The sequence below is a fragment of the Vanessa cardui genome, chromosome 6, assembly GCF_905220365.1.
Source record: "Vanessa cardui chromosome 6, ilVanCard2.1, whole genome shotgun sequence".
In the NCBI taxonomy this organism is placed as follows: domain Eukaryota; kingdom Metazoa; phylum Arthropoda; class Insecta; order Lepidoptera; family Nymphalidae; genus Vanessa; species Vanessa cardui.
This window is the reverse complement of record NC_061128.1, coordinates 8,397,588-8,410,585: the sequence shown is the minus strand read 5'-3', so window position 1 is coordinate 8,410,585 and position 12,998 is coordinate 8,397,588.

The following is a 12,998-nucleotide window of genomic DNA, read 5'->3' as shown; positions in this document are numbered from 1 at the left end:
TTTAAATACATAATCGAAATTACTTATAACTATAAACTAAGCTGGCGTTTAATACAGTTTACCTGAAACGACTTACTTGCTTTTAAGATGTATGCAATGATATTCTAATAAACAGATATGTTTTATCCATACTAAACAACAGAAAAAAGTGTGCCGCGCCGGGGACCGTTTATTTTTACATTTCGTTAAAAGTAAAAAGGATAGCTTGATAAAAACAATAAGCAAAAGGGATAACTAGATGTTTTAATTACGCAAAACGTATTACTACGTAATTATGATGTATTATAACGTATTACTACGTAAAACGACTAAAGGCATACGTCCCAATTAGGACGTTTTCTAGTCTTCACTTTTTGCGCGTTAATAAAATATCTGTTTATTAAAACATCATTGGATGTATGGTAAAGTGTCATTAAAAAAATAAAATTAAAATATTTTGTGAAGAGAAATTATTGTTCACCGCTACTTCGATGTTGGTTACATTCGTGGTCACAGTATTGAACAAACTACGAACTTCGTTAAGCGGGTCTTCGAAACTACAAAGGTTGAAGACAAGAAGTCGAAAGTTAACGTTTAGTTTAAATACAGACTGCACCACAAAGTTATAATAATTTACTTCAAAATTATTAACAGGTTTTTGTAGAATGAATATAAAATTTCTAAACGTGAAACTTGTGTATTATTTTTAGACAACATTAAAAAATATTATTCTAAAAGCAAACACTCGTGTACACGTCTCTCTTGTGGGAACGTTACGTTTAAGAATATTGGCTTAGTGTGAGTATGAGCGACGAGCTCATTAGTCATTAGCGAAAACAATGTCCCCAGTCACGCCAGAAACTCGAAACTAAAACGCCGGTGTAGCCGCTACCTATAGATAATACCTTCCGTTCAGGCTAATGTAAAGTTACAAGATACATTGTAATATTATTATTCACGTTCAAATTATTATAAATTAACAGTTATTAGATAACAAAAGAATCATTAAAATTTCAAAAAAAATTCAAATTCTTAGACCATTTTATGAATACGAAAAAGTAACGTGGTTTAGTACCTAAAGACAATTATTATTGAATATATTGCTAACGTATGTAGTTAATTAAGGAAATCACCGAAGTGCGAAATTGTAAAGGCAAAGGAAAACACCGAGCCGTTGCCAGGTAAATGTTTCTACTTGTAGTTGGGAAACAAATGTCATTAACAGAATTATTATTTTTGAATACGTAATATCAGTATTATAATTTTAAAAATATTAAAAAAATATATTATATTACTTAAATCTATCCTTTTAGTTTAACCTCTGACTGTTTTTGTCATTGCTTTTTTTCTTTTTTTATTTCTTAAATTAGGACGAAAAATTTATACCTTCACATGTTGATGTCCTAAAAACTTTTAACTAAAGAGGCTGACAGTGACCCTGAAAGTTAGGGTGAGAGCAGTGTGATTTTCTAGTGCTTTTCTTCAGCCGTACGTAATGAATTGTATACAAGTAAAACACTTTGAATACTTGGAGATACTTATCGGAAATCCTACCCGACCCTTAGTGGGTTAGTTAGGATTTACGTACTCTCTTCACAGAACAGTTTTGCTTTTAAAAGCAAAATAATCAAAGCGATGATTTAGAGTTCTAAATGTAGTATATACTATTAAATACAAGAATATAGTATCATAGCTTGTATAAAACTATTCATAACTGTTCGAACATAATTCTACTTTTATCCGATAATTACTAAGAGCTATAAGATACAGAAACGAGACGGAAACTTTTAGAACGTCTTGCAAGTTCTAAAAAGGAACTACGTGACATTGAGGGAATAACTTTCGTTGCATTATACATTAAAGTCGGCGTTAACGCGAGTTTTATTAGGAAAGTTTTGAAGAAAATTAGCTAAATCTCAACGGTCACTAACAAACGATTGAATTAATTTCGTGCCTTTTACTTTTATATTCATCTTATTCAATTATTAACCTAACATTTATTTTACAATTAAATATTTTATTGTGGTTAATTGTGTATATTCTTTCTATAAAACATTATTTAATATATTGTTATTTATAATCATACAACTGAGTTACAATAGTAAATTTCATTTGCTTATTTTTTCTATTATTAAAAAAACACAATGTATGTACTTTAATATACGAGTCTATAAAGAAGGTTTTACGCTGTCGCTGACGTTAGTTAGATATATTGAATATCTATAAAAAAATTATACGAGGGTTTTTTGTTTCTATATTAACAGCGACCTCATCCAAAGCGCTCGGAACGACAATTTAGTAATAGCCATATATGACTATCATTATTTAATTTACTAAAATAATATGAACGTTTAATCCGATTACATAAGTTTTTATGTGAAAATGGAAAAAAAGAATCGTGCAGAGCATACTATTTTATAATATTAGAAAAGTATTACGGTCTAACCAAGCTTCGGAGATTAAAAATCGTATTTTAATTTATATAGCAATAATATCAAAATCTAGGTCATAAAGCGGCCGATAAAGTTTTCTCATAAACAATAGGCACTTTATGGTTTGTTAATATCGGAAACACGCCAGCATAACTCCCTTTCGATTGGGAAGCAATTGTATTTCAGTAATTTAATGCTAGAATAACGCTATTGTGTCTTTATAATGTTAAACTTATTAAAGATTATAATCACGTGTAAGGAGTCAGCCTTTCCTTTTGTCTCTGTTAATATCCCAAGCTGAGTATTATGCAACAAGGAATAATGGTTTGTAAAATTATTCTAAAAGTTTTTGTTTATTTTCGTGTATAAGATACGACTATGGTTGTCTCTTTAGTCTAGTATCTAGTTCATCAGCTACAGACCGCGAGGTCCTAGGTTCAAGTCCTGGTGTGTAAAAATGTTAGTGGGTTTATTGGTCGAGACAGGTCCTGCGTCTGAAGGTATTCGAACCAGTTCAGATTTCGTCCCAATCGGAGTTTGACTGTACGCGAATAGAGGTCACTTGCACACAATATGTCTTGTTTTTGTTACTCTTTATTATTAATAGTTGACAGGGCCTCGGTAACGATAATCTAGTTAATTTACCATTTATATATGTTTAAAAAATACATAATAATAGATATAATTTAAATCCTTCCTTATAGTTTAACCTCTGACTATTTTTGTCACTGTTTTTTTTTCTTTTTCAATTCTTAACATGTTGAAGGTATAAATAAAAAATACTAGCATGTTGAAGGTATAAGTAAAAAATACTAGCAACCAATAAAGGTTTTGCACGGGTAGAATAAGGGTTTATATTATAAGGGCTTATATTTATAATATGTAATGACGAATAAAAATTATGCGCAATAATTTAAGAAAAATAAGTGCGTGAATTTGATTAATAGAGAATAGGAAATACTAATAAGCTAATTTATTAAAAAAATACTTATTATTTTATATTGAACTTTCATATTATAAATTTATTACTGGTATATACCGAAAAGATAAAAAAAATTTGCGACATTTACATATCAAGTTAAGGTCGTATATTATAGTCATTATGTAATTAAATGTTTATTCGGTATATATAACATTTAAATAGTTATATATTTTTCGTAACAAAAAGATCATTAGGTGAACTCATCCGTAACTCTGGAAGCTGGCTTGAATACAATAGTTTCAACCAAACTTCCAAACAGGGGCGGGCTTTGGAAGTAACGTCGTAAATTAACAATCACATTAGAAAAGGCTTTGTTAACAAAGTTTTTGGGGATAATTTGTGTGTTCATTGCATGGAGCAAAAGATTTTGTAGTTTATAAAATCAACTAAAAAGGAAAACGATTAGAACAAATAACATTAATACCATTTTGTAATTATACATATCTATCGATCTGATGAAATAAGCTGAAAGAAGTAGTATACAGTCGGGGTAAGAAAACGTTCGTCACCTTAAGATCTATTTTCGTGTGCTCAGTAGGAAAGATAATCTATCTGCTTTACCGATCGAGAATGACATATTGCGTCTCAATGAATTGATGTTTAGACTCAAAAGGTACTAAGAGTTTAAAACTTGATAAAGGAATTAATTTTAAACCAGACGAAGGTTTTCTTACTCTGGCTGTACAAACTATCACCGTATTAATTTGACATTAAAATGATCATTTTAAGGCGTTATCTTTATTTTATCGCCGATATCAAACGTATACTCTGTGCAGTGTTTGGTTGACGAGTGGTCGGAGTGCTTTTGCGCGTTGCTTAGTAAACATTGTACGTCGCAATCAGAATGAAAAAGCTGAATGCTAAGTGACTATTTAAAAATCTAGTTATAATAATGGTCAATGTCCTACTACCTCTTCTGTTGCTCATCCCGCATTTCTTTATGAAATTGGATATTGCTGCCCACTTGCATAAAGTTCGTGCTATATATTTAAAGGTTTCTGGCATAGTATTCTCTTAAAACAATATGTGGCGCGCGGGTCGTAAATTAGTTTTTAAGCAGCATTGCAACAGACAGCGATACAATTGTTGATTTCGGAATGGTTCATATCATAATGATGCTGGTCAGTGTTGGCAATTTCTGAGTTAAAAAATACCAATTGGTGAACTTATAATAAAGAAAGAAGAAAGTACTGAATTGTCTTGTCGCAATGGTTTAAATATTCCTTTGTTTATTGAAATATTCCAACACAAGGCACATACCCTTTTCCTGTTCAGAATAAGTAAATACTAATTGCAATACTAATTTATATATTTATTGATTACATATGAATGTTTGCCTTTGTATATGGATCTATTTATTTTTGTATGTATATTTGTATGCACAAATATACTCGTATGTATGTATATTGAATATTCCATTAAAAAAATTGTACACCTATGCCGTTAATAGACCATTTCCTCTGCCGCAAGGTTGCCTGGAAGAGATCACTCTTCAGCGATAAGGCCGCCTTTTGTGCCATGCTTTATTTTGTTATATTTATTTCCTTTGTGTTATACTTATCTTCGTGTACAATCTATACTTATAATAAATCTGTAGAGTTGTCAATTCTGTACATGAAATATTTTTACAAAATAACTATCAGGGGGTGATCAGGGGTCGATACTGATGGCAAAAATGCAATCAGTAAAATTTTTGTCTGTCTGTCTGTCTGTCCATATAACCGTTATAGAAACAAAAACTACTCGAAGGATTTTAACGAAACTTGGTGCAATTATTATTCATACTCCTGAGCTAGTTTTAGTATACTTTTCATCACGTTAAAGTCCATAGGAGCAGAGCAGTGAAGGGAAATGTCTGAAAAACGGGAGAAGTTACCCCATATTTTGAGCTTCCGTCGCGTGTTTAGCCTTAATGGTTAAAGCTACACAGAAATCATGTACTACGAAAATGTTCTCCTTAAAACTATACAAAAAAAATTCCCATGACAGCCTATGTCTATCTTTTATGGTTGACTCACAATAACACGTGTCACTCCCAATAGCGTAGTAGTTCGAAGCTTTCTGATTATATTTGTCTCTTCCTACGATATAACATCTCAATCACCCCAAATTACAAAAGTTAACAGTATTAACGATTCCATAAAAAAAAATCATAGAAATCGGTATAGAAACACCAAAGTTATACATAAAATACGCTAATAATAAAGCTATCGCACGTCAGTACTAAATCTATACTATTATATAAATCTCTAGAGTCTGTCTGTACACTTATTTTTGTCGTAATTCGTCATAACTGTGTTCTTTGACTGACTTAATTTTTACCATTTTTGAATTTTTTGTGTGTCTGTATCTTTATAAAAATTGGCATACAGGAAAAACATGTACTTGCGCAAATCATAGGCGATCTATACATACAAAAGTATATATAGATAGCCAAAAGGATGTTTTTGTATGTGTGTCATCGATAAACTCAGAAACTATTTGATCGATCATTATGAAAATTGGTATGTTTATCTATTGTTTTATGGAGAAAGTAATTATTTCATCCTTATCATTAAAAATAACCAACAGATGGCCCTTACGTGTATCACAACAACTAACTTAATTTCCGTCATATGCCAATAAACATAAAATAATCACAACAATAATAATTGTCATTTTAAAATGAGATGATTATTATAAATTATATATATGGGAAGAAGTGATTAGCTGTTCTGATTATAAGAAAGTAAACAATAATCATTATTGGTAAGTATACTCATAACTCCAATAAGAATGAATCATTAGTATAAAATGTAAACGTAAGACACATAACCAAAAAAAAAAAACAACTTATTTATATAAATTGAAACCACCATGCCATTGAAGAAATAGAAGATCGGAATATCAACAATATATGCGTAGCGTCATCCAAAAGAGCTACGGAAACAACACACCAACAAGAAATACGTTTAGAAACAAATAGAATCCGAATTTCTACTTTAAGAGCTGCCAAAACAGTTAGTCAACGAAATGATCAAGTTCCAGGTCTTCGAACAAGCATCTTTATCGAGAGATACTGATAAACCTGACAAGCCCAATGACTGGATGATGAACGATTAAAATAGACTAAGTCAAGAACTAGAACCAATCTCAATAAAGCAGCATTCAATTACTATATAGGTTATGATAACAAGATGAATCCCGATGTGATCATTGGTTCAATGAATATAGTATGCCCATATTGTCACGCTAAATAAACTGATGGTATATGCTACTCCACTGGTAAAATGTATTTACCACAACTGGTTGAATCACCAGAACCTCTTCTTACCTACGTGACGGGAACTATTAAGGAGTCTAAATATTTCCTTCAGTATATTAGATATTACAATTCATGCTTTTAAATGACATATTTTGGAGCAACAAATATTGTACAATACAATAATTTCGCGTCTACGTTTAAAGTGTATCATATGATTGGTTCACTTCTTCCAGTATCTAAATAAAATCCCCAATCTCTGGACATTTATTTCACGGACAACGTAGAAAAAAATTGATCTTCGATGCATGTACAGCACCACAACTAATCGAGAAATAATCGCTAAATTTAGGATTATGCCTAAAACTGCTCTAGAAAGTGAAAAAACAAATGATTAAAAGTAATTATCAATGCAGATAGAACGCAGAGCATAAAAGGCGTATTAAAGCTTCCATAGCTCCTGAAGTCACAGCTGTAATTGTCGGTACAGAAATTACATAACGAGGTATTGTTGTCACTAAGCACACAAGACACAAAAACAATCAAGGTTTCGCTGAAAAATATCAATCGTATGACAATTATTACGATTATCCAATTATGATTATGCGAGCAGAAGATGGATATCATCTCGGACTGTATCAAAATAATCTCACGACTGGCTCTGTGACATCGAAGAGTTAGATTTTTATGCGTATCGTATAATTAGAGATAATTAATCTAACCATATTCTGAAGTATCGTCAACTGTTTTAATAATTCATTGTTGACATGTACGCTATGGTCGAGAACGAACGATTAAATTACATTCGATGCAACCAATCAAAACTTCAAGCCAAAGGTTACATTTATTTACGTGATACATACAGATGACAAGGTTGTAAATGTAATAACATCGATATTTGATAGAACCGGACAATAGAGGACGTTTTTGTGTGATACAAACTTTTCTAGACTATAGAAATTTAATTAAAATTTTCATCGTACCAACTTTACATCGAGATTACACCAACAAAAACATTCTCATAAATCATATCTGTTTCCGGATTCAAAAAAATATATGATCTTGATAAATAAGTTTATGGGTGTTATGACCAATCTGCAGCCTATCGAGAACATCATTGACGAATATTAAATTAAATAATTTTTAAGTATTTGATTAGAGCTCGCATGTTTCTTGATTATTTGTACATTCTATCAGTAATTAATTACAAAATTATAAATTAAAGAAATATTTTCCTAACTAATGCCCAGCGAAGCGGGCGGGTATAGCTAGTAAAGAATATTATTATTAATCCAAGGATTATATAAGGTTTTTCTAAACAAAGGCATCAAGTATAACTCTTTACATCATCTAATTGTCTTCTCAAACTTTCTAAAATGTATATACGCATAGTCGTTGAAATTACCCCTAAAAGTTAAAATATACAAATGAACAATAACAGTGAGAAATAATTACTTCTAGGTATTGTTTTTGTTAAATACCCATTGGTTTAACGACTGGTTTATATGGCTGTATATATCGAGGACCGTGGTTCATGTTTCTTCCCGGAAACACCCTAGCATCAATAATTAGTAGTGTTAAGCTGGGGATGCACGTATGACTTTTATTTATTCCCTTGTCATCCTTCATTCTATTTTTTTATAAATTACTAATATTGATAATCTTTCAGGCTTGTTAGGTGGATAATCAGCAATTAATAAATGATATAACTGTGCCGATGCCGAGAGCTGAGATGGCCCAGTGGTTAGAACGCGTGCATCTTTACCGATGATTGCGGGTGCAAACCCAGGCAAGCACCACTATATGTATGTGCTTAATTTGTGTTTGTAATTCATTTCGTGCTCGGCGGTGAAGGAAAACTTCGTGAGGAAACCTGCATGTGTTTAATTTCATCGAAATTCTGCCACATGCGCATTCCACCAACCCACATTGGAACAGCGTGGTGGAATATGTTCTAAAACCTCTTCTTAATGGGGGAGGAGGCCTTAGCCCAGCAGTGGGAAATTTACAAGCTATTACTTTACTTTCTTTTTTTATATCTGTGCCCTTGGAACACTTATAAAACTTAAAAGAACATGTAACCAAGTCTTCACTCAATGCAATGTTGTAATTTGTGCATTAGCCGTTTTTTATGTTGATATATATATATATATATATATATAATATACATTTATTTATATCTTCGAAGTAAGATTCTTATATGTATTGATAACTGATTACTCTAAATTTATTACTCTAAATATAACTATTTTATAATAGTACATGCAATTTGATCGCGTTATAAATTAATTCGTATATAAGTGTGATGAGATAATAATTATATACAATGCAAAGTTTATCTTCAGTAATGCTTCTTACTGAGATATATCTCCAAAAGTAACTTGTTCGAACAGCTTAGTAATAGCATTGTCGAAGTTGCATAACTTCCCCGAGTTACTAGTTGTTTCAAACAACAATTTGTCAAGAGGGTTTTTTATAATTATATAACAATAAGGAATTCTCTTTTTTCATTGCAATGAATATATGAAACTATTAAAACATTACTCATGATAACTTAGCATTTATTACAATATTTGGACTTTATCCAAATAGGTTAAAGTCCATTCACGGTAGACCAATTTTCAGATTAAATAATGTGTGCAATTTAAGACTGTTTATAAATGCCCATCTAAGTCCATACATCTATTGGTTGAAATAGGTATACAAATTTCTATTAACAATATCAGTCACAGTATTGATATTATTAATACAAGCAGTGCAGAACCACAAAATGGTTGATTAGTATAAATGGAATAGGATAATAATGATGTCTCATCTATATGATTAATACATTGATCTACATCAATGTACATGATACGAAACTTAACTGTATTATTAATATTAATTCAATTTAATTCATACAATTATTTACTTATTTAAGATGATTTCGTTTATGTCTTATATCATATTTAAAGCAGATAATAGATTTAAACCCTAATTAGAAAAAATGGTTACATTATATTTGTTTCTAAATATAAATTTAAAAACTCATCAACTAATAATAACTCTCCAAAACTTTTTTTTCTGGTATGGTGCACTTATCTGGGTGGACGTGTTTACTGCTCAAAAGGGAGCTGCTACGGAGATCATAGAGGTTTACAGCGTTACAAGCAATTCGGGTTTACCTAGTTCTGTGGACGGCGTAAAAAAATCTGGAGATCCAGAGCGCGAGCTCTTAGTACTCTTTGCTTGCTTGCCGGTCGTAGCTATTTCGATAAGCATATGTATTGATTAACCAAGTAGGAAGTATCACCCTCCTGCCGTGTAGTGTAGTGTGCACAAGGGGTCGGCGCGTGTGTGGCTCTGTCTCCACTACATGACAGCAAAAATCGGTGGAGAACTCTCGATTTTTATTTATTTATTTAGGTTTATCAACAGTTCTTACAATATAAAATTTACTTTAGATACAATTAAAATAAACAAAATATCAAACGCAATTGTACAACTAATTATAGATAAACACTGCATGCTTATTTAAAAACTTATAGACTATGTGCTTAAACTACTTAAAATCAGTTAGACTATGTAAAATATATTCTCTCGTTATCGAGAGTAGCAAAAATTTTATCTGAAATAATTTTCCTTCCTCGAGATGCACTACATACATAAATTAACTGTAACAAAGCCGTCCTCGATAAATGGACATTTTAACATTATTCTTTATTATGAGTTTATTATACTTCGCATTCTGTGATTTGATAAAAGCTTGCTGTTAAAGAAACTAAATTAGGGGTTAATAAAGGATATAAAATATCCAGATTAGCTTTGTGGTTACGTATATCAGAATAATAATGGCTATTACTCTCATTCAATTATTTTCTATTCGTAGCTTGAGCGAGGACGATTGACATCAATGTCTTTAAACACCTTTATCACAAGGAAATAATCGCTTTAAGAGGCAGAAAAAGGTTTTATTAACCTAATAACACTCAGTACAATCACTTTTGCGAAGTGAACAAGATAAGATCAACAGCTCGCGAAGTGCAGCCCAGAGATGAACATAAAACTTTAATGAGTTTCGCCTATCTTGTTATCTTAAGCTAGGTTCTACGGAGTTTTCTACTGTTCGGTTTCGGAATAATACTGTAGCCTTTTTTTTTATGGTATAGGTTGGCGGACGAGCATATGGGCCACCTGATGGTAAGTGGTCACCATCACCCATAGACAATGACGCTGTGAGAAATATTAACTATTCCTTACATCGTCACTGCGCCACTAACCTTGGGAACTAAGATGTTATGTCCCTTGTGCCTGTAGTTACACTGGCTCACTCACCCTTCAAACCGGAACACAACAATACTGACTACTGTTATTTGGCGGTAGAATACCTGATGAGTGGGTGGTACCTACCCAGACGGGCTCGCACAAAGCCCTACCACCAAGTAAAGCCTTACACTTAAATGTTAAATCTAATAATATTCAATACGAAATTGAAAGCTAAGGTCGTCGTTCGTTGGTCGTATGAGTGTTCCTGTGAGTTAATAAAACATAAGTATATACATACATGCATATAACTATATGTAAATGACATTATCAGTAAGTCCTTGATTAGTATACGAAATAAATAAGAATTTAATTTAGAAATGAAACAACAACAATACTAAACAATATATTTGGAATGAAATTTAATGATTAAAAACTTATTTTGTTAAATTGAAACTTGACCAATTTGTAATATTTATATTTTGTAGAGTTTTATACTAGTACGTTTTATTTCATCAAGTGCGGCCTATTGAGATATTGTTCAATATGTATAGTTATGTTATATTATCACAAACAAAAGGCAAACAGACAATAAATACTTCCAACAATGATGTTTTTTTAATTACGCAATATTACAACCCTACACCGCATGACTGACTTGTGATTATATTTTATTGTATGGATAATATAATTTAAAAGTTAATGGGTGTCGATGATAATTTGGGAATGTTTAAAAGTTTTATTATAATAGTTGTAAGGCAAGGCATCTATAACTAGGATCATAAATGTGCTTGAAGTTGTAAGGAATATTAATCAGCAATATTACTGCTATAGCAATTTGAACCTATAAAGTTATAATAGAAACCATTTTGCATTCAACACATATGCGCCAATGGCAGCGATATAATGAAAAAAGTTAAATGGGCTCTCGCACCAATTGAGGTTAGGCTTTCGTTTTATAGCTTTGTTTTATATGGTATCGAATACTAAATCAAACTTGTGGAAAGTATGAAGTTTTAAAATATATTTTTAAAACATTGTTTTTATAACACGATACAACAGTGCTTCTTAAACGAAGAGCATCGTGGTTTTTTTGGTGGTTGGGCTATGATGTCCACTCATTAGTTATTCTACCGACAAGCAGCAATGCCCAGTATTGATGTGTTTCGGTTTAAATCGTGAGTGAGCCAGTGTTATTAAAGACACAAGAGACCTACCATCTTGGGAACTACCAAGCTTGGTGCCTGATTCTATGCCTGACCTGTTCCGTTCGGTTTTATTTTCCATCGTATCGGACCATGAGCAAGGGCAGGCAGTTAGGTAGACTCTTTGATTGTGGTGGTAGTAGAAATTGGCATTGGAAGCACATCATCATTATCATCATCGAGTAAAGCGTTGTAAACAATAAAATATATCATACATTAAAAAGATATATACAGTTTCCGGCCACTGTAAATACTTAAACAATACGAATAATATTGGTACTTTGTAAAATTGTGTATATTGCATGTAATCATTCAAATTCCAGAATCATTACGCAAATCTTATTTAGTAAGTATGTAAGTAAATCTATTTTCGTGGAATATAAATAACTCAGCAAGTTGTGACGCAGATAGTAAATTGTTGAAGTTTACCTGCATCTTGCTCTGACATCGGACAAAGCGAAACCGCTCATCCCTGAACAAAACGAGCGCTGCCAGTACCAATTCCTGTTTTCCATTTTAAATTTTCCATCCGTGCAACAATGGAACTATTTTATTACAGGTTTTCTTAAGTGAAAATTAATTACTCATATTTATTCATTTGTCTTGTAATATAAACGGTAAAGAACCAGAAACCGTTAACAGAAGAAATAAGCAGGTAAAATATGCCACAACTGACCCTCTTCTCCTTTTTAGGTGAAGGTTTTCACTGCTCTGATTCAATATAGATTAGTGGATAAAGATATCAACATCTGGACATGAATTTTATACAAGTTTTATTGCTCGGAATTGAATCCATAATCTTTAATTAAGAGTCCATCAACTGTACCAGTTTTTCAGTTCGATCAAATAAAAAAAAAATTCCCTGCTGCTCCAAAACATTAGTTAAACCATAAATACTAATTAATCACAAATAAAAT